The following is a 22,812-nucleotide window of genomic DNA, read 5'->3' as shown; positions in this document are numbered from 1 at the left end:
GGTAATTCTATGTTTAACTTTTCCAGGAACTGCCAAAAAGTTTTCCACAGCAGCTGAATGAATCATTTTACATTTCCACCAGCAATGTTTGAGGGTTCCAAGTTTCCACAACCTTGCCAACACTTGCAGTTTTCCGTTTTTGTGTTTTAATTCCTTGAACATTTTTGAGACTGTTGCTTGCCCTCCCAACTCCCACTATCCATAGCCCTAAAATAAAAGCTGATCTAGGTCTTCACTATGTTCAAAGAATCACGCAACCCTTTCTTCCCTCAAAAAACAAACCGGGACAGAAACGCCAATAAAAATAAAGACCTTAAACTAAGAGCTATACTGGTCCTCATTCTTTATTTCTTTTCTTTTCTTTCTTTTTTTTTTCTTTTTTTTTTTTTTTTTTTTTTTTTGAGACAGAGTCGCACTCTCACCCAGGCTGGAGTGCAATGGTGCAATCTCGGCTCACTGCAACCTCTGCCTCCTGGGTTCAAGCAATTCTCCTGCCTCAGCCTCCTGAGTAGATGGGACTATAGGCATGTGCCACGACGCCCAGATAACTTTTGTAATTTTAGTAGAGACAAGGTTTCGCCATGTTGGCCAGGCTGGTCTCGAACTCCTGACCTCAAGTAGTCCACCCACCTCAGCCTCCCAAAGTGCTGGGATTACAGATGTCTTCATTCATTATTTTAATAATAATTTGTCTGATGTCCAGGAGGCCTTGAAATTGTCCAGAGAGCCTGGAAACTAAAATTATGCCAGGGGAGTTGCTACAACGTACTAGCAAACAAACTGTGATACCACACTGAAAGCCAAGGCTGTGCATCATTTCCACTTGTTTTCCACTTAGTGCCATGTTATAAGTCTATGAAGATTCCCATCTTAAATGCAGATACAGTCAAGGGAAAACTATTGGAGTGTGAAATTAGAAGGTCAATTCAGATTGGAAATTTGATTGATAAAGTGATACAGTGTGGAAAAAGCACTAGATAAACGTGAACTAAGCTCCTGAATCTCAGTTTTCTCATTTCTAGGATGGGAATATGATGCCTACCTGCCTGGGTAGATAAAAGCTTCTAGTCTTAACTTCAACAAATGGTCAGTGTTATTTTATGGATTTAAATAACGATGATTGTGGCACATGCCTGTAATCCCAGCACTTTGGGGGGCTGAAGCATGTGGATAGCTTGAGCCTAGGAGTTGAAGACCAGCCTGGGCAATGTGGCAAAACCCCATCTCTACCAAAAATACAAAAATTAGCCAGTCTCATAACCTGGTCTCAAAATAAATAAATAGATAAAAATTTAAAAATAAAAAATTTAATGCTGTAATAAATAAGTAAATAATGGTGATTGACATAAGCCACATGTACAAGTGCTGCTAAGGAGACGTGGGAAACTCGTATTTAGTCATGCGTCTCTCCTCAAATTAAGAGAGCAGACTATCTTAAAAACTAATGTGGCAGGGTAACTACTCAGGCCTTCAATGTGGTGGCTGCCTTCCCAGCTCTCTCCTTGATCCCTGACTTAGTTCTGCATGCTACCTTGGACAACTTTCTTCCTCCTCCTCCTACTCCTCCTACTCCTCCTCCTCCTCCTCCTCCTCTTCTTCTTCACTTTAGATCACTTACATCAAATTAAATAGGTTTCTTGAAAACACATAGAAAACAATAAATGTGAGCTATTTTATCAATAATAAAGCAATTATAGTTTCTTTGTAGAAAGTGTTAACAAGGTCAGCGTCTACACAGAGTCTAGGAAAAGAAAACCACAAAGAACTCATCCATGTGACTTGTCCCTTTTTTAAATGCTGGAGGGTCCCTTCTGGGGATCCCGCGATGGAGATGAGTGATGCATTGCACTCCACAGGTTGCTGAGACTAACTCTACATATGGTATCTTTTTTGCTAGGATCCAGGCTCACCAAACAGTCTTGATATAGCAGTTGATTTCAACGACTTTTTTTTTTTTTTCCTTTTTTATTCCTTTTAGAGACAGGGTCTTGCTCTGTCACCAAGGTCAGAATGCAGGTTGTGATCATAGCTCACTGCAGCCTCAAATTCCTGGGTTCAAGCGATCCTCCCACCTCAGCCTCCCTAGTAGCTGACACTACAGGAGCATATCACCATGCCCAACTCATTTTTTAAATTTTTGTTTTTGTAGAGAGGGGGGTTTTTTGTTGTCTAGGCTGGTCTTGAACTCCTAAGCTTCAAGTAATCCTCCTACCTTGGGCTTCCAAAGTGCTGAAATTACAGGCATGAGCCACTGCACCCAGCCTGGTTTCAACAAAATTTGCCCTGCCTTGCCTTGCCTTGCCTTGCCCTGCCTTGCCCTGCCTTGCCCTGCCTTGCCCTGCCTTGCCCTGCCCTGCCCTGCCCTGCCCTGCCTTGCCTTTTTTTCTTTTCTTTTCTCAAGACAGAGTCTTGCTCTGTCACCCAGGCTAGAGTGCAATGGTGTGATCTCAGCTCACCGCAACCTCTGCCTCCTGGGTTTAAGCAATTCTCCTGCCTCAGCCTCCTGAGTAGCTGGGATTACAGGCCACCACACCCAGCTAATTTTTTGTACTTTTAGTAGAGACGGGGTTTCACCATGTTGCCCAGGCTGGTCTCGAATTCCTGACCTCATGATCTGCCCGCCTTGGCCTCCCAATGTGCTGTGATTACGGGCGTGAGCCAATGCACCCTGCAGGACAAAATTTTCTTAAATGAGGGAAGATGCCCTGAACATCCAACTCCAAATACTTTATAGTTCTGTGATGAAAGTACAGATCTCTTTTAAAATTAATCCATTGGTGTTTAGCTTATCTATCTGTCTGTTATGATTTTAACTGGCAAATCCAGTCTCCCCAAAGTCTAATTATGTATGGATATTAGAGGTTTTTTTCATCAGGCTCTTTTGGTGGCAAGGAACAGAGACTCATCCAAACTTGCTACAGGAGAAGGCTGTTTATTGAATCTTAGGTGTTGAAAGATAGGAACCCAAATTGAGAAGGACTTTAAGGAACTTAAAAGCCACTGAGGGCTTCGTGCAGTGGCTTACACCTGTAATCCCCACACTTTGGGAGGCAGAGGCAGGTGGATCTCTTGACCCCAGGAGTTTGAGACCAGACTGGGCAACATAGCAAAATCCCGTCTCGACAAAAAATACAAAAATGAGCTAGGCGTGGTGGGAGGCTGAGGTGGGAGGCTGAGTTGGGAGGATCATCTGAGCCCAGGGAGGTGGAGACTGCAGTTAACTGTGATTGTGCCACAGTACTTCAGCCTGGGCCACAGAAACAGGCCCTTTTTCAAAAAGAAAAAGAAAAAAAAGCTACTGGAAACAGATTTTCCTCTCTCTCTCATTTGAAGTTAGTGTGTCTTTCTACGTCTCTGCCTCTCTCCAACTTTCTTTTTATCTCAGTTTTTTTTTTTTAGATGGAGTCTCACTATTTTGCCCAGGCTGGAGTGCAGTGGCATGGTCTCGACTCACTGCAACCTCCGCTCCCAGGTTCAAGCCATTCTCCTTCCTCAGCCTCCCAAGTAGCTGGGACTATGGGCTTGTGCCACCATGCCCAGAAAATTTTTGTATTTTTAGTAGAGACGGGCTTTCACCATGTTGATCAGGCTGGTCTCAAACTCCTGACCTTAGATCCACCTGCCTTGGCCTCTCAAAGTGCTGGGATTACAGGTGTGAGCCACTGCGCCCAGCTGTTTCTCAGTCTTTTTGTATTGTTTTACCGCTCTCCCTCTGCTTACTGGTGCTGTACTTGGTCATCATAGACACTGCAGCCCAAGGTCAACGAGGAAACCTCCTCCTTGTTTCTTGGTTCATATTTACCCAGACAAAACCTATGGGCTCAATCCATCGTTTCAAGCTGGGACACAAGATGGCAATCTATGAATTGACTAGTTTCAGATTAGAAGTCCACTTCCAATCCAATCAGCTGTTATGGGATGGAGGGGCAGTATCACCTGGTACGAAAATAGCCACCTGGTACAAACAAGGGTTGTAAGTGAGGGTATTCGCCAGAAGTTGGCGTGGGTAGGTAACTACATTGAAACCATTCTATTAATATGACCATATTTTCTGAGCCAAAAATTAGGATAAGTAATATAAAATGTATTTGGGATCCACTCTCTGATGGTAGAGGCAGTCTGAACGATGCAGTTCAGGTGCTAAAATATTGCAATTTCTCAAGTATTTTGATAGCTAATGAGAATAATGAAACAAGACCTTTGAAATTGAGACTTTCCTGGAAAATCTGTTACTATAAAATGGTAGGTGACCTGCCAGGTGCAGTGGCTCATGCCTATAATCCCAGCACTTTGGGAGGCCGAAGTGGGCGGATCACTTGAGGTCAGGAGTTCAAGACCAGAGTGGCCAACATGGTGAAACCCTGTCTCTACTAAAAATACAAAAATTAGCCAGGTGTGTTGGTGCGTGCCTGTAGTCCCAGATACTCAAGAGGCTGAGGCAGGAGAATTGCTTAAACCCGGGAGGCAGAGGTTGCAGTGAGCCCAGATCACGCCACTGCACTCCAACTAGGCTACAGACCGAGACTTTGTCTCAAAAAAAAAAAAAAAGTAAGTGATCTTATAAAGCAGAGTACCTACATCACAGAATTGTTGAGAGGACGAAATGAATTTATATATGTAAATCAATTTGATGTTTTCTATATAAATATTAACTATTATCATCACATATTGGAGAACTGGATACTATTTGATCTTTTGATCTGTGCTGAACCCACCAAGGTGCAGTTATCCTGTTAGGCAATTTCTGACTGCCAATCTGTCTTTTTGCAGATTTCTCTTAAATACATCAAACAACAGCCAAGCAGAAGGATAGCTTTTAGGAAGCTTCAGGAAGTAGCAGTGATGCCCTCTATGATCTTACCAATGCACACATAGAGTTGATTTTCTATCTCAACATCCCCTTCCATAAGATGGAAACTATTCTTCAGATTGCCAGATATACCCAAATATCTTTTATAATAAATGGTTATTGAGAGAAATGGAAATACCTCAGCCTGCAGAATCCAGCTGTTCAGGGAGCAAATGAGAGGAGGAGCTTGGAGCACTGAATAAGAGGCTACAGTTAGAACTGTTGAGAAGCCCAAAAGCCAGAGCTGAAAAGCAACCTAGAGGAGTGGCGGGCCAGGAAGTCATGGGGGCAGAGTCAGAATGAAATCCAGGCTGCATGAAAATTCCAGGACTCGTACATTTCAAATATCTACACCCCATCTTTTCCTGAGGGCCACTTTGTCGATTTTAAAATGACTAGACTTACAAGGTAGTGCCCCTGGACTTGCTGGTGCCAAAACAATGTGATGTTGAGGTGGTTTTGGTGCACACATTTCAAGTCTGTAATACATGGACTCTGAAGTTTTTGTTTGTTTGTTTTTCTTTCCTTTTCTTTTCTTTTTTTTCTTTTTTGAGACAGAGTCTTGCTCTGTCACCCAGGCTAGAGTGCAGTGGCGTGATCTTGGCTCACTCCAAGATCCTTCAAGGTGGAGGAGGCAACTTCCACCTCCCAGGTTCAAGAGATTCTCCTGCCTCAGTCTCCCAAGTAGCTGGGATTACAGGCGCATGCTACCACGCCCGGTGAATTTTTGTATTTGTAGTAGAGACGGGGTTTCACCATCTTGGCCAGGCTGGTCTCAAACTCCTGATCTTGTAATCCACCCGCCTCAGCCTCCCAAAGTGCTGGAATTACAGACGTGAGCCACTGCGCTCAGCCTCTGAAGCTTTTACTACTTGTTTTTGGAGTACTTGATTACTCTAAATAATTGGTACCTCGGTGTATAATTACTTATTGCCATACAGCAAATTACTCTAATATTTAGAGGCTTAACTCAACCAACATTTATTATCTCACAGGCTCTGAAGATCAGAAAGTAGCTTAACTAAACAGTTATGCCTCGAGGTCTCTCCTAAGGTAGCCAACAAGATGTCACCTGGGGTAAGAGTCATTTGAAGTCTTGCCTGGGGTTGGAGAATAGACTTCCACGGTGGCTCCACACACACAGAGCTGTCAAGTTACTGCTGGTTTTTGGTAAGAGGGCTCAGTTGCTCTCCATCTGTCTGTTGCTGAATTAGAAACTTGAGTGAAAAGATGAGGGTAGTAGCGACTAATGTTGAAACAGCTGTGAGGGATCAAAAGCAAACTTTGTTTTTCAGACGTCAATCATCCGCGTGAGCTTCCCCATAGACTGTTTGAATAACCTCACAAAGGGGTGACTGTCTTTCCCCATAGCAAAGTATTCATAGACATATTCTAAAACCTCCTCCACACCAGATGCAGCAACTTTGTACTATGTCAGGTTGGCTAAACTAACCTGGTACTGTTTCCCAGAATTCTGTTCCTTGTATAGTTCTGGCTTAGCCATGAACCTAAGAGACATTCTGGGTGAGATTTGGAAGGTGGAGATTTGGAAGCTGGAGACATATCTTTTACACTCTGAAGGTCTTCCTGGGCAGTAGGCAGTGGGACATCGTGTCATGATAACTGGCTAACCTTATGCCATGGGGCAGCACTGGGTCCTACAGCTCCTTTAGCTTCCCTGAGTCCTGACTCATGATGAAAGCATGAGTGTCAAGGTTAGAGTTGGTGAGAGACAGAGGCAGGTTCCAGTGTTCCTTGTGGGCCACAGTTTGTCCTCACAGGTTTTAGTTTGTCCTTGACCTTGTCCATATTCAGTTTCCTTCCCGTCTGTCAATCTGGCCGACCTACAGCGACTTCAGGTTCAGCATTAGACTCAGAGGCAACAGCAGCCTGCACAGATTGCCACCACTGCTGATGCAAACCCATGTTACTTTCTATAAATTTGATCGAAACTGTTCTTTATTTCTAGAGCCGTTCTGCCACGAAGAGGCTGTGAATCCTTGGGGAAGAGGATTGATGTCTGAAAAACAAAGAGTTTAGTTTTGATCCCTAACAGCTGTTTCAACATCAGTTGCTACTACCCTCATCTTTTCACTCAAATTTCTAACTCAGCCATTGAACTTCTCGGTGTCTTTTCTAGAAAAAGACTTGCCTGTGATTACCAAGAGCCATGTTCATTGCAGCTTTGATTATGGACAATAGAGGAAGGCAGGAGGAAGGGAGAGAGAAAAGAGGGAGGGAGGGAGAGAGATAGAGAAGGAAAGCAAGAAAGAGAGAGAGAAAGAAAGCAAGGAGAGAGAGAGAGAGAGAGAGAGAGAGAAACATTGAAAACAACTTAAAGTTCATCAACAGAAAAATGCATCAATAAGCTGAAGCATTTCATAAGACTGATAAAGCATTACATTAATGTGCATTTTTGTTGGTTTGATGATTTTTGGTTTGGTTTGGTTTGGGCAAGCCATTTTGACTCCACAGTTTTAAACCTGGTAAACATTTTAGTCCTGGGCGCATTCCCACACAAGGACATGTTGGACTTTTATTTATTTATTTATTAGAGACAGGGTATCGCTCTGTTACCCAGGATGGAGTACAGTGGCACATGGCATGATCATAGCTCACTGAAGCCTCAAACTCTTAGGCTCAAGCCTCTCAAGTAGCTGGGACTGCAGGAGAGTACCACTGAGCTTAGCTAATTTAAAAAAAAAATTTAGAGATGGGGTCTTGCTATGTTGCCCAGGCTGGTATCAAACTCCTGGCCTCAAGCAATCCTCCTACCTTGGCCTCCCAATCTTCCTGCCTTTGCCTCTCAAAGCATTGGGATTACAGTCATAAGTCACTGTGCCTGACCAGCGAAGGATGTTTTAATTTAACCTATTGTTCTTAACTCTACCACAAAATGAGCAATTAGTATATATAGACAAAGCTAAAAAAGCAAGAGACCAATGGAGGATGACAAGATGATGTTATTCTTCTGGGGCATCTGAAAGTGTTTGCTTACAGTGTTTTCATAAGTTAAGAATTAAATATATAAATATAAACTATCAGTATTATGTCCAATTTATAATAAATATTTCTGGTAGAAAGAATTAATCCAAAATAAAATTGACAATGGCTAAAACTGCACATGGTAAATGTGCAATTTGACAAGTTGATTCTAAAATTTATCTCCAAGAGAAAATATTCAAGAATAGTACCTGTAATCCCAGCACTTTGGGAGGCCGAGACGGGCGGATCATGAGGTCAGGAGATCGAGACCATCCTGGCTAACACAGTGAAACCCCGTCTCTACTAAAAAAAATACAAAAACTAGCCGGGCGAGGTGGCGGGCGCCTGTAGTCCCAGCTACTCGGGAGGCTGAGCCAGGAGAATGGCGTAAACCTGGGAGGCGGAGCTTGCAGTGAGCTGAGATCCGGCCACCGCACTCCAGTCTGGGCGACAAAGCGAGACTCCGTCTCAAAAAAAAAAAAAAAAAATAGTGAAGAAATTTTGCAAAAGATTCAAGATGGCACTCATTCTATCAGATAGTATCCTACAAACTTATAGAAATTAAATCTACATGTCTCTATACAAGATTAGACAATTAAACTCAAAGAATAAAATAAAGCCCTGAAAAGACTTGGACATGTAGAAATATCATACATTTAGACCACACAGGAAAAGACTGATCAGTCCGCAAATGGAGTTGAGATAATTAATTACCTGTTTACAGAGAAATAACATTCCTACTCTGCATCACATAAAAAGAAAGATTCCAGATGCATTTTAAAGCTGCATGTAAAAAACATTAGCTAAGTATTAAAATAAAATACAGCACTTCTTTGTGTTATCAGAAAAGGAAATACAGACAGCAGATCCTTGAATAACGTGTCTTTCAACATCATTTTCTTCTAATTTTGATGAGAAAAAAATGTGTTTTCTTATACGCTGTTTTGCTGAAAGTTGCAGTTTCCAAGGGCCTATTGAAAACATTAAGTGAGGACTTACTGTACTTTCTTATGTAAAATACTAAAAGCAAAGCCATACAGGACAAGGTTCATAAATATAACTATGTAAAAATTCATTTCTATACACATAGTGCCCAGATACTGATTTCTAATACCATTCTGCAATAAAAGGGACCAGGATTATTTGAGAAAATGGCTGATTCAAGGGCTAGGGTAGGAAATACATAAGATAAACATTGTGCATTTTGTAATGTTAGAAAGTAAGGAAGAGCCGGCCGGGTGCATTGGCTCACGCCTGTAATCCCAGCACTTTGGGAGACCGAGGCGGTTGGATCACGTGAGGTCAGGAGTTCGAGACTAGCATGGTCAACATGGTGAAGCCCCGTCTCTATTAAAAGTACAAAAATTATCCAGGCATGGTGGTAGGCGCTTGTAATCCCAGCTACTTGGGAGGTAGGAGAATTGATTGAACCCAGGAGGCAGAGGTTGCAGTGAGCTGAGATCACACCACTGCACTCCAGCCTGGGGTACAAGAGTGAGGCTTCATCTCAAACAAACAAAAAAACAAAAACAAAAGTAAAGAAGAGCTAAAATATGTACACAATTATGGAGATGTGTTGAAGGGACATAGGAGTTAACTGAAGGTAGTCCCAATGGCCAAAACTAGAACCATCTGAGCAACAAAAGAAAGTAGCATTGAATTCGTTTTTGTTTTTGTTTTTTTTTTTTTTTTTGAGACAGTTTCACTCTCGTTGCCCAGGCTGGAGTGCAGTGGCATGCTTTTGGCTCACTGCCACCTCCACCTCCCGGATTCAAGAGATTCTCCTGCCTCAGCCTCCCAAGTAGCTGGGATTACAGGTGCGCACCACCACACCCAGCTAATTTTTGTATTTTCAGTAGAGACAGGGTTTCACTGTGTTGGCCAGGCTGGTCTGGAACTCTTGACCTTGTGATCCACCTGCCTCAGCCTCCCAAAGTGCTGGGATTACAAGCATGAGCCACCGCACCTGGCCGAAGTATCATTGAATTCTTAATGTAACTCAAAGTATACAATAAATAACCATGAGTCCATACTGTACAAATAAATGATCGAATAAATATATTAATTAATTAAATAATAGGGAAGAGTAAGCAAATCTTCCATGCAGAAGAATTCCAAATAATATGTGAAGCTATTCCATCCGTAAGGTGATGGAGCATAACACCCCACCCCTTAAGTATGGATTGTGCAGTGACTTCCTTTGAAAGGATATAGTATAGAAAAGGGGGAAAAAGGAAGAGTAACTTTACCATGGAGAAATCTGACAAATGCTATTTCAGTCAGATGATCAAGGTTAATACCACTAGTGACAAGTCATGTTAACAGGTTGTACCCTTGAAATGGTATGATCAGAGTGATATTACTTACCTCTTCAGGTTTCCGCCCCCAAACCCAAACTCCAGTCCAGTGATTAGAAAAACACCAAACAAATCCCAACTGAGAAACATTCTACAAAATACTAATTAGTACTCCTGAAAACATCAAGGCTATCAAAAACAATAAAAGTCTGAGAAATTTTCACAACCAAGAGGGGCACAGAAGACATGATGATTATATTTCATGTGCTATTTCAAATGGGACTGTCCAACAGAAAAAGGACATTAGGCAAAAATGAAGAAAATCTGAACAAAATATGGGCTTTAGTTAATAATAATGTATCAGTATTGGTTCATTGATTCTGACAAAGATACCATTCTAATGTAAGATATTAACAATAGAGAAACTAGGTGTGGGATATATAGGAGTACTCTGTTCTACATAGTTTTTCTATAAATCTAAAACTACACAAAAATAAAAAGTTGATTTTTAAAAATTGGCTTATATGTTATAGACACCCTTAACAACACTAAAAGACAAAATCAAAACAATGAGGTACTATTTTCAGATACTAGATTCACCAAAATTTAAAACTGGTTGGAAAAAATGGATTCTTAATTAATTCAAGATGGATTAGAGACTTAAATGTTAGACCTAATACCATAAAAATCCTAGAGGAAAACCTAGGTAGTACCATTCAGGACATAGGCATGGGCAAGGACTTCATGTCTAAAACACCAAAAGCAACGGCAGCAAAAGCCAAAATTGACAAATGGGATCTCATTAAACTAAAGAGCTTCTGCACAGCAAAAGAAACTACCATCAGAGTGAACAGGCAACCTACAGAATGGGAGAAAATTTTTGCAATCTACTCATCTGACAAAGGGCTAATATCCAGAACCTACAAAGAACTCAAACAAATTTATAAGAAAAAAACAAACAACACCATCAAAAAGTGGGCAAAGGATATGAACAGACATTTCTCAAAAGAAGACATTCATACAGCCAACAGACACATGAAAAAATGCTCATCATCACTGGCCATCAGATAAATGCAAATCAAAACCACAATGAGATACCATCTCACACCAGTTAGAATGGCAATCATTCAAAAGTCAGGAAACAACAGGTGCTGGAGAGGATGTGGAGAAATAGGAACACTTTTACACTGTTGGTGGGATTGTAAACTAGTTCAACCATTATGGAAAACAATATGGTGATTCCTCAAGGATCTAGAACTAGATGTACCATATGACCCAGCCATCCCATTACTGGGTATATACCCAAAGGATTATAAATTATGCTGCTATAAAGACACATGCACACGTATGTTTATTGCAGCACTATTCACAATAGCAAAGACTTGGAATCAACCCAAATGTCCATCAGTGACAGATTGGATTAAGAAAATGTGGCACATATACACCATGGAATACTATGCAGCCATAAAAAAGGATGAGTTTGTGTCCTTTGTAGGGACATGGATGCAGCTGGAAACCATCATTCTTAGCAAAGTATCACAAGAACAGAAAACCAAACACCACATGTTCTCACTCATAGGCGGGAACTGAACAATGAGATCACTTGGACTCGGGAAGGGGAACATCACACACCGGGGCCTATCATGGGGAGGGGCGAGGGGAGAGGGATTGCATTGGGAGTTATACCTGATGTAAATGACGAGTTGATGGGTGCAGCACACCAACATGGCACAAGTATACATATGTAGCAAACCTGCACGTTGTGCATATGTACCCTACAACTTAAAGTTTAATAATAGTAAATAAATTTTTTAAAAAAATGGATTCTTTCGTGGAAGTGTAAATTGATAGGACCTTTTTAAAGGGCAGTTTCTCTCAAAATGTTAAAATGTGTATTCCTAGGTATCTAACGAACTACTACTTTCACATATGGAAAAAAGGGCATTCACAAGGGTTTCCTAAAGCATCACTAAAAAAAAAAAAAAAAAAAAAAGTAAAACCTAACATCTATCCAAAAGGAAATGATTAAATAAGCTATGGAATAGTCATTTAGAACACTGTATTTCGGCCAGGCGCAGTGGCTCACGCCTGTAATCCCAACACTTTGGGAGGCCGAAGCGGGCGGATTGCGAGGTCACGAGATCAAGACCATCCTGACTAACACGGTGAAACCCCGTCTCTACTAAAAATACAAAAAATTAGCCGGGCATGGTGGCGGGCGCTTGTAGTCCCAGCTACTCGGGAGGCTGAGGCAGGAGAATGGCATGAACCCGGGAGGCAGAGCTTGCAGTGAGCCGAGATCGCGTCACTGCACTCCAGTCTGGTTGACAGAGCGAGATTCCGTCTCCAAAAAATAAAAAATAATAATAATAATAATAAAAACCCACTGTATTTCATTGACTCGAGGATGTGACCCGCTACAGCCTTCGTTATTTTACACATCAAGAAAGAAAAATGATCCTAATTAAGCTATGACACAAAGCTTTCTTGCCATTTATAATTTTTATTTTATACTTATTGAATAAGCTAATTAAGGCTTAAGACATATTTAATTCCGGCCGGGCGCGGTGGCTCAAGCCTGTAATCCCAGCACTTTGGGAGGCCGAGACGGGCGGATCACGAGGTCAGGAGATCGAGACCATCCTGGCTAACACAGTGAAACCCCGTCTCTACTAAAAACACATAAAAAAAACTAGCCGGGCGAGGTGGCGGGCGCCTGTAGTCCCCGCTACTCGGGAGGCTGAGGCAGGAGAATGGCGTAAACCCGGGAGGCGGAGCTTGCAGTGAGCTGAGATCCAGCCACTGCACTCCAGCCCGGGTGACAGAGCAAGACTCCGTCTCAAAAAAAAAAAAAAAAAAAAAAAAAGACATATTTAATGCCATATAATCCTTATGCATAAATTAAAAGGATTCATGAAATAAATTGATTACCATATAGCTAAATCCTCTTCTCAGAGTCTGACCCTTCTGTATAATGTTTAGACTCAGAATCATCAATATGCCAGGCTACTAACCTCCATGCTGCAAGTTCTGATGCATACCCAGCAGGCAATGACAATTACATCACTATTGCTGCCTAGCTAGCTGTCAGCAACTGTAAGATGCATACCAATTTGAGAGATCATAAAATGTGAATTAAAAAGCGTGCCTTAGAAACAAGAGTATTTTGCAGCTGCTAAAGGAACTGAGGAATTGTAAATCATATTGCTAAGAAAAAATAGCAAGTTGCAAAAAATAATATGCAGTATAAGCACATTTATGGAAAAAAGTAAAACAAACCTCTATGTTTGTGGGACATTCACTGAAAATCTGGCTACTCAAACTTTCTTCCTTTTTTTTTTTTAAAAAAAAGACAAAGTCTCGCTCTGTCTCCCAGGCTGGAGCGCAGTGGAGCGATGTCGGCTCACTGCAACCTCTGCCTCCCAGGTTCAAGCGATTCTCCTGCCTCAGCCGCCCAAGCAGCTGGGACCACAGGCGCGTACCACCATGCCCGGCTAATTTTTTTGTATTTTTAATGGAGATGGGGTTTCACCATATTGGCTAAGTAGGTATCAAACTCCTGACTTCAGGTGATCCATTCACTCTGGCCTCACAGAGTGCTGGGATTACAGGCGTGAGCCACCACATCCGGCCTCAAATTTTCTATACTTGAAAATTCTATACTTTAGATACTTGAAATTACCTTTCAAGTATTTATTGAATGGCACAATAAGGGGGACCTCACAGCTCCCCCTTATTGTGTCATTCTATATTTTAGACACTTGAAAAGTAACTTTCCTGTTAAGAGGTCACATGATAACTTCTTGTCAACGAGTAGTAGGCGGACATTCCTTTAGACTCCTCCTTTTGAATGAAAATATAAAACTTCACAAGAAGATGACTTTTGGCTTTTCTTATCTAATACATGTACACAATTCCTCGAGAAGCAGCAATCATCTTATGACCATAAGGACAAAAGTCACATGCTGGGAGTGGTGAACTGAAAGATAGAAGGACCCTAAGCGCCGGTCGGCATTGTTGAGCTGAGCTGCCATCCACTCCCACTGTGCACTGCCTTCTCCTGGGCTTCTTTCCTTTCCTTTTCTTTATGTGGTAAAATATACATAAAATTTACCATTTTAACAATTTTTTTGTTTTGGTTTGGTTTTGAGGCGGAGTCTTGCTCTGTCGCGCAGGCTGGCGTGCAGTGGCGCTATCTCGGCTGACTGCAACCTCCGCCTCCTGCGTTCAAGCGATTCTCTTGCCTCAGCCTCCTGAGTAGCTGGGATTACAGGTGCGCGCCACCACGCCCAGCTAATTTCTGTATTTTTAGTAGAGACAGCGTTTCACCATGTTGGTCAGACTGATTTCGAACTCCTGACCTCGTGATTCGCCCGCCTCGGTCTCCCAAAGTGCTAGGATTACAGGCCTGAGACACCGCGCCCGGCCCATTTTAACCATTTTTAAGTGTACAGTTCAGTGTCATTAAGTGCATTCACATGGCTGTGCAACCATTTTCACCATCCATCCAGACGTTTTCATCATCCTAAACTCTGCACCCGTTAAACACTAACTCCTCATTTCTGCCCTACCTTCAGCCTTAGGTAACCATTATTCTATGTTCTGTCTTTGTGTATGATATTTGACTATTCCAGATACTTCATGGAACTGGAATCATACAACAGGTGTTCTTTTGTGTATGGTTTATTTCACTTAGCATAGTGTCTTCAAGGTTTATTCATGTTGCAACTTGCACCAGAAGTTCACTCTTTTTAAAGGTTGAATAAGATTCCGTATATACCACATTTTGTTTATCATTTATACAGGGACATTTGGTTTGTTTCCCCCGGGCATTTTTTCTTTTCCTTTCTTTCTTTTTTTTTTTTTTTGGACAGGGTTTTGCTCTTTTGCCCAGGCTGGAGGGCAGTGGCGCGATCACGGTTCACTGAAGCCTCAGCCTCCCAGGCTCAAGCGATCCTCCAACCTCATGATAACAGTTATAATAGCACTTGCCATTTACTGGGCTTTTTCTGTGTACCAGGCACTGCGCTAAGCCCTCGATACATACGACGTCATTTAATCTTCACAAAATCCCTGTGATGTACACAACTATAATCAACTCCATTTTATACAAGTAGCGATTGAAACTTGGACAGATAACTTGCCCAAGGACACCCATAGTCACACTAGACACTGGAATCTTGATCTGTCTTACTGCAAAGCACCAGTTCTTGACCACTAACGTTAATAAAAAAAAAAAAAAAAAAAAAAAAAAAGCAAAATCAATAGACTTGATGTGAGCAGTAAAAGACGCATTGTGTGTAAACTCAGGTCAGTCTCTGACGGGTTCTCTTTGAGTACTCCTCGGACACCCACTAAACGGCCCCAAGAGCACTAACCCCACAGAGCCCTAGCGGACTCCTGCTCATATCCCTTCCGTGTTTTCCTTGTCACCGCAGTCTAAGCTTCGCGGGCTCCTCCCCTTCTTAGCCACTGGCTCCTCCTACGCAAGCGCACTGTGACCCGGAATTTGACCACCTTTCCGCGTGTCTCCCAGAGCGGCGGTGCGGCCGCGGTGGGAGCGCGGATCGGGGCGGGAGGGGCGGGGCCTCTGTGTAAGCCGCAGGGCTTCGCGGGCTTTGGGTTGCGGAATGAATGGCGTGACCCTCACTTGTCAAATGGGAAGGAATCGCAAAAAGTTTCGATTTCCCAAGTGTTTCATCCATCCATCCATTTACTCCCGAAGTCTGTACAATATCAGTGACTGCTGTGTGCTGGCACCCACCTAGCACAAAGACTCTGCTCCCTGCGTACCCGCATTGGATAGATACAGCCGTTCATGCCGGAAAAGGGGACTAGGGGATGTGAAAGAGGTTCCTTGAACCTCCCTCCTTGCTCACAACCCTCACTTCCCTATCCTCTCACCCCCACTGCCAAAATTCATAGAGGAGATGTCAGCGCCCAGCAGGAATGGCACCAGGTTATCTCTAGAGTTACCATTCCATGCTCCTCTGTTCTCCTGAGGACCAGTACTTACCCCACCTGCATTCATCTCAGGGTCATGTAATGGCCTTTTTTTTTTTAGTGTCAATGTACTTCTAAGACTGTATGATCTAGGAGGTAGAGACAAGGTCTTGCTCACAATTGAGTCCCCTCACAGTTGAATACCCAGATCCTAACACGGAGTCTGGCCCAGGTAAGATTCAGATTTACCTCAAAATAAGATACATAAATGAGCAGCTCCTCTGTACAGTGGGCTATGCGATATATAGCATACAAAAATATGCTAAGTCCGCTTTCTAGGAGCTCACACTCTAGGAGGGTTGGGACGCTTTTCATAAGATAAGGTGAGGAAAGGGGGCACTCAACAAAGGAGCAAATAGCTAGGGATTGGGGACTGTCCAAGGCAGATCTTTGATCCTGACGCCGGTCCCCAGGGATAGAGAGAGAGAGAACAGGGAGGGGGAGGGAGGGAAAGAAAGGAAGAAAAGTAGTAATTTTGTTTTGCTTTCTTATTTGTATTTTTGTGCCAAACTATTTTTTTTTCCATTATGTTTTATCAAAAGTTGAATAGTTTCTCACATCTGCAGCAACCTGGGCCATTATCGCATGAACTCCTCTTTCCTCAATATCTGCTTCATGTCAGTCCTCTACCCTCTCTCCCAGTTCTTCCTACCGACACCTACCACTTCTCTGATTGTTTAAATTGTAGAAATGGTTTCCGTTCCCATTGTTCAGCTTCACACCACTTTATTTCTAGAATATACGGTCTTTAACTCATTAAGAAATAGCCAAACTGGTCCCGCGCAGTAGCTCATGCCTGTAATCCCAGCATTTTGGGAGGCCCAGTCGGGCGAATCACGAGGTCAGGAGATGCAGACCATCCTTGCTAACACGGTGAAACTCCGTCTCTACTAAAAATACAAAAAACTAGCCGGACGTGGTGGCGGGCACCTGTAGTCCCAGCTACTCGGGAGGCTGAGGCAGGAGAATGGCGTGAACCGGGGAGGCGCAGCTTGCAGTGAGCCGAGACTGCGCCACTGCACTCCAGCCTGGGCGACAGAGCGAGACTCCGTCTCAAAAAAAAAAAAAAAAAGAAAAAAGAAAAGAAAAGAAAAAAATAGCTAAACTATCTATCTATATACACTATTTTATACTTTCCCAGTTCCAAAAAGCTTTTCATCCATCCAGTTTTGGTTTTTTTTTTTTTTTTTTTTGAAATGGAGTCTCACTCTGTCACTCAGGCTGGAGTGCAGTGGCATGATCTCAGCTCACTGCAACCTCCTCCTCCCGAGTTCAAGCGATTCTCTTGCCTCAGCCTTCTGAGCAGCTGGGATTACAGGCACATGCCACCACACCCAGCTGATTTTTGTATTTTTAGTAGAAATGGGGTTTCACCATGTTGGCCAGGCTGGTCTCAAACTCCTGACCTCAGATGATCCACCTGCCTCGACCTTCCGAAGTGCTGGGATTACAGGCCTGAACCACTATGCCTGGCTCCATCCACCCAGTTTTATAAGCAAGCAGAGTATTCTGGTAGATTCTTTGACACTATCCCCACCCTTACATTCCCATATCCAATATATTATCAATTTTTGTCAATTTTATGTTCCCCACAGTTCTCCAACCTGTCTGTGTCACACCATCTCCACCAGCACCTTAATCCAAATTTTTACCTGGATTAATGCTATACCCACCTCAATTTCATTTTTGTTTGTCTGTCAAGCCATTCTCCCCAGAGCAGAATAATAATATTCTTAATATGCAAATCTAATCTGTTATCTGATCCTAATACCTGTCATTGATTTACTTTTGTTTCAAAGATAAAGGCCAGAATCCTTAGTGGGACCTACAAGATTGCCCTGCCAAAATCTTCACTCTATTTTACTTTGTTCTCTCCCCTTTGTCTTTCTGTCTTACCCACTGGGCTTCTTTCAGTTCCTTAAAAACACCCTTCTACCTCAGGGACTTTGCACATGCTATTCCCCCACTTCATGTATTATTTTCCTTGTTCTTCATATTCTTAGCACCTACACATACTCTAGGTCTCAGGTTTAACATCACTTCTTAAAGAGAAACTATCTCTGACTCCCAGATCAAGTCATTACAAAGATGAATTCTATCAAGTAAGCGTGATCAAAGCAAAAGTGTGTGTTCAGAACTCCATTTGCTCCTTCTGGTACACTCTTCACTTTTCTCTGCCATGCCTTATGGCCAAGGAGGCTGATCTGTGTGGACTACACCAATATCTCCCTGGCCTCCCTGGCCCTCAGAGCAAATGAGAGTGTCAAGGTGTTTATCCCCTGCACCTCCAAGCTGGGTCACTGCAGGCTGGCTACTCCCTCAACCAAGTACCAGCTACAGCTTTTGTCAGGCAGCTGTCTCCATGGAGGTTTCTTTGTCTCCAAGTTCTAGGAACTGCTCCCTCCTCTTGCTCCTCCAGGCTAAGGAGTGCCATCAACAGTGCTGTCACATACCACATTATTACTTCTGGTTCCCCTAATCACTGCCCACTCCTTTGTAAATAGTTCTTGTATTCAACACTTCTCAAATTACCCTCTTCCTATGTGCCATCTGTTTCCTCTGGGGACCCTGACTATGTGCCATCTGTTTCCTCTGGGGACATTGCCCTGAGGAATTTTTGGTGTAACTAAAGTTTACATCATTGGTGTCAAACTTTTATTTATGGCCAACAAAAAAGGATTATCTAGTCCTTTATATTTATAAAATGGAATACTATATGGTTACTGAAAAAGCACATTTTTGAAAATAGAAACAGGAGAGAAATATGTTGAATTTGGTCTCAATTTTATTTAAAAAATCATAGCTAATATGTGTCTATATTCAACAGATATGCTTCAAAATGTTAATAGTTGCTTTCAGAGTGGTAAGATTACTTTTTTGTGTGTAATTTTCTCTATTTTCCTGGTTTTCTGCAATAATATTACATTATTATGATAATAATAAAGATATATAATATATCTATATATTTTCTATATATCCATATATAAAGATACATATATAAGATATAAAATAACACACATGTTAAGACATTTTTAATTGATCCAATTATTCAAGTTATAAAATCCATTAATTAATTAAAGTATGAATTAAACAAGACACTAGTTCTGCCTAGGACACTACTTGCACAAGGTGGACACTCAATATATCAATAATGATTTATCATGACAAATGTTTTCCAAACTTCTCAGTTTTGTTAAAATACAGAGAACACAAATTAGACTTTTCTGGATGACCTGGGAATATTAATTATTATATTGTACTTTTATAGAATGCTCTGAGCTCATTTAATTCAATTCTTTCATTTAACATACCAAAAAAATCTGTAAAGTAGAATCATCCCCAGAGAGGTTAAGTGACTTCCCTGAGGTCATATACAGCTAATTAGGGCTCTCAGCTCATTTTTTTCTCTCTAAAGACTTCCTCCAAGATCTACTTCCTTTCCTCTAGAGAAATACTTCTTTTTCTATATTTGTCACTACCCGCAACTTATTTAATTCTATTGCAAACTTTTTTTTTTTTAGTAATTAACCCTATTTCTAATTCTGTAATACTACATTATATATATTTTTCCTTCTCTCTCCTTGTCTCAGTTCTACTTTGATTCTGGAAATAGATGTTATCAAGTGAAAGGAATACTAATAATAGATAACAGTGAAAGAAAATAAAATAGATTCAGAATAAACTTAGATTTAAGAATGAGTTGTTGCAGGTAGCAACTATCTGAGGCTGGTGATGCGGTTGATAACAAGAATTTACCAAGGCAGGTTGGGCACTGTGGTTCACTCCTGTAATCCCTGCACTTTGGGAGGCCAAGGTGGGCAGATCAGTTGAGCTCAGGAGTTTGAAACCAGCCTGGCCAACATGGTGAAACCCCATCTCTACTAAAAATACAAAAATTAGCTGGGTGTGGGGGCACATGCTTGTAATTCCATCTACTTGGGAGGCTGAGGAGGGAGGATCCCTTGAACCAGGCAGGTAGTGGTTGTAGTGAGCCGAGTTCATGCCAGTGCACTCTAGCCTGGGTGACAGAATAAGTGAGACTCAATCTCAAAAAAAAAAAAAAAAAAAAAGAATTTACCAAGGCAGTTTATGAGAGAAAGTAGTAAAAATGCATTGCAAGAAGGCAATGGGCAGATCAGCAACAGAGGAGCTGACTGCAAAGAGACAAAGGCTTGCTGGGGTTTTATAGGATGATGCTTGTACTGGAGAGGGCTATGTGCAGTATTGATAATGCCTTGGTTGCAGTGAACTAACTTGCATTTTTCTGTCAGCTGAGGGACTGGTGATAGCTGGGTGCAGGAAGATTGTGAGTTATTTGCACAAGAGGGCTATGTGTCCTGGACCATGAAGAAAGGCAGACTCACAGTTTATCTGCTTTTTCTTTTTGCTTTGCCCTGCTCCCACCAGCCTGAATCATTTTCCTTAATTAGGACTCCACATGAATGCCATCAACTTTTAGAGCCAATTAACATGCCTTGTACTCCCCTTCAGAAATCACACAAATGCCTACCATCACCTTTCTCCACCTTATACTAACAGTACTTTGGTGAGGTATAATTTATGTATTAAAATGAATACATTTAAGTGTAAAGCTTGATAAATTTTGACAAATATATACACTTGTGCAATCATCATCCAGATTAAGGTAAAGAAATTTCCTGCCGGGCGCGGTGGCTCAAGCCTGTAATCCCAGCACTTTGGGAGGCCGAGACGGGCGGATCACGAGGTCAGGAGATCAAGACCATCCTGGCTAACACGGTGAAGCCCCGTCTCTACTAAAAAGTACAAAAAACTAGCCGGGCGAGGTGGCGGGCGCCTGTAGTCCCAGCTACTCCGGAGGCTGAGGCAGGAGAATGGCGTAAACCCGGGAGGCGGAGCTTGCAGTGAGCTGAGATCCGGCCACTGCACTCCAGCCTGGGCGACAGAGCCAGACTCCATCTCAAAAAAAAAAAAAAAAAAAAAAAAAAAAAGAAATTTCCTTAACTTCGGGAAACTCCCTTATGTCTCCTTCCTGTCATCTTGCCCCCAGGCCCCATGAGATATACCACTATTCTGATTTCTATCACCATGTCTTGGTTTTGTCTGTTCTTGACCTTCTTATAAGGAATCATGCAGTGTGTGCTCTTTCACTGTGTGTAGGAGCTGTTCATTTCTTTATATTGCCATATAGTATTCTACTGTGTGAATACACCTCAATTTATTTATCTGTTCTGTCGATAGACAATTGGGTTATTTCCAATGTGGGCTATTATGAATAAAGCTACCATAAACATTACTGCACAAGTCTTTTTTGGACATACAAAACTTTCTTAAAACAGTAAAACATGAGGGGTTTCTTGCTTTTTTTTTTTTTTTTTTTTTTTAGCTCATCAGCTATTGTTATTGTATTTTATATGTGGCCCAAGACAATTCTTCTTCTTCCAATGTGGCCCAGGGAAACCAAAAATGGGACACCCCTGGATATGCCTAGGAGTAGAATTGCTCCATTATGAGGTAAGTACATGTTTCACTTTTTAAGAAACTACCAAACAGTGGCCGGGCAAGGTGGCTCACACCTGTAATCCCAGCACTTTGGGAGGCCGAGGTGGGCAGATAACGAGGTCAAGAGATAGAGACCATCCTGGCTAATACAGTGAAACCCCGTCTCTACTAAAAATACAAAAAGTTAGATGGGCGTGGTGGTGGGTGCCTGTAGTCCCAGTTACTTGGGAGGCTGAGGCAAGAGAATGGCCTGAACCCGGGAGGCGGAGCTTGCAGTGAGCTGAGATCATGCGACTGCACTCCAGCCTGGGCGACAGAGCAAGACTCCATCTCAAAAAAAAAAAAAAAAGAAACTACCAAACAGTTTTCCAAAATGGTTGTTTTGTTTTATGCTTTTTCCCATTACCCCACATCCTCACCAATACTTAGAATTACCAGTCTTTTAAATTTTAGCAATTTTGGTGAATATGTGTTAGTCTCTCATTATGATTTTAACTTGTTGAAAAACTTTTCATACATTTACCAGGTATCTTTTTGTGTGTGAAATATCTGTTCATTTTGCCCATTTAAAAACTTGGGTTGCTTGTCTTTTTATTATTGATTTGTAAGAGTTCTTTACATATTGTTTACCTGTCCTTCATCTTTTCCAATCTGTAGCTTGCTGTTTCACTTCTTTAAAATGTCATTTAATAAACAAAATTTTTCAATTTGTATGAAGTCCAATTTATTGACTGTTTTTTTGTCCAGTTAGTGAATTGTGTTATAGGAAACAGTTATCTGGCCCAGCAGAGTGGCTCGGGCCTGTAATTCCAGCACTTTGGGAGGCTGAGGCAAGCAGATCACTTGAAGCCAGGTGTTCAAGACCAGCCTGGGCAACATGGTAAAACCCTGTCTCTATCAAAAATACAAAAATTAGCTGGGCATGGTGGCAGATGCTTCTAGTCCCAGCTACTTGGGAGGCTGAGGTGGGAGGATTGTTTGAGCCCAGGAGGTGGAGGTTGCAGTGAGCTGTGTTCACAGCACTGCACTCCAGCCTGGGTAACAGAGCATGACTCCAATAATCCCCCCAAAAAGAATAGTCCAGAGACTTTTGCAAAGAACGATGCAGTTTGCTCTATCAGATATTAAAATATTGTATAAAGAGGCCCGGTGCAGTGGCTCATGCCTGTAATCCCAACACTTTGGGAGGCTGAGGCG

The sequence above is a fragment of the Chlorocebus sabaeus genome, chromosome 12 (assembly GCF_047675955.1).
Source record: "Chlorocebus sabaeus isolate Y175 chromosome 12, mChlSab1.0.hap1, whole genome shotgun sequence".
NCBI lineage: Eukaryota > Metazoa > Chordata > Mammalia > Primates > Cercopithecidae > Chlorocebus > Chlorocebus sabaeus.
Note: the sequence above shows the minus strand (reverse complement) of the source record.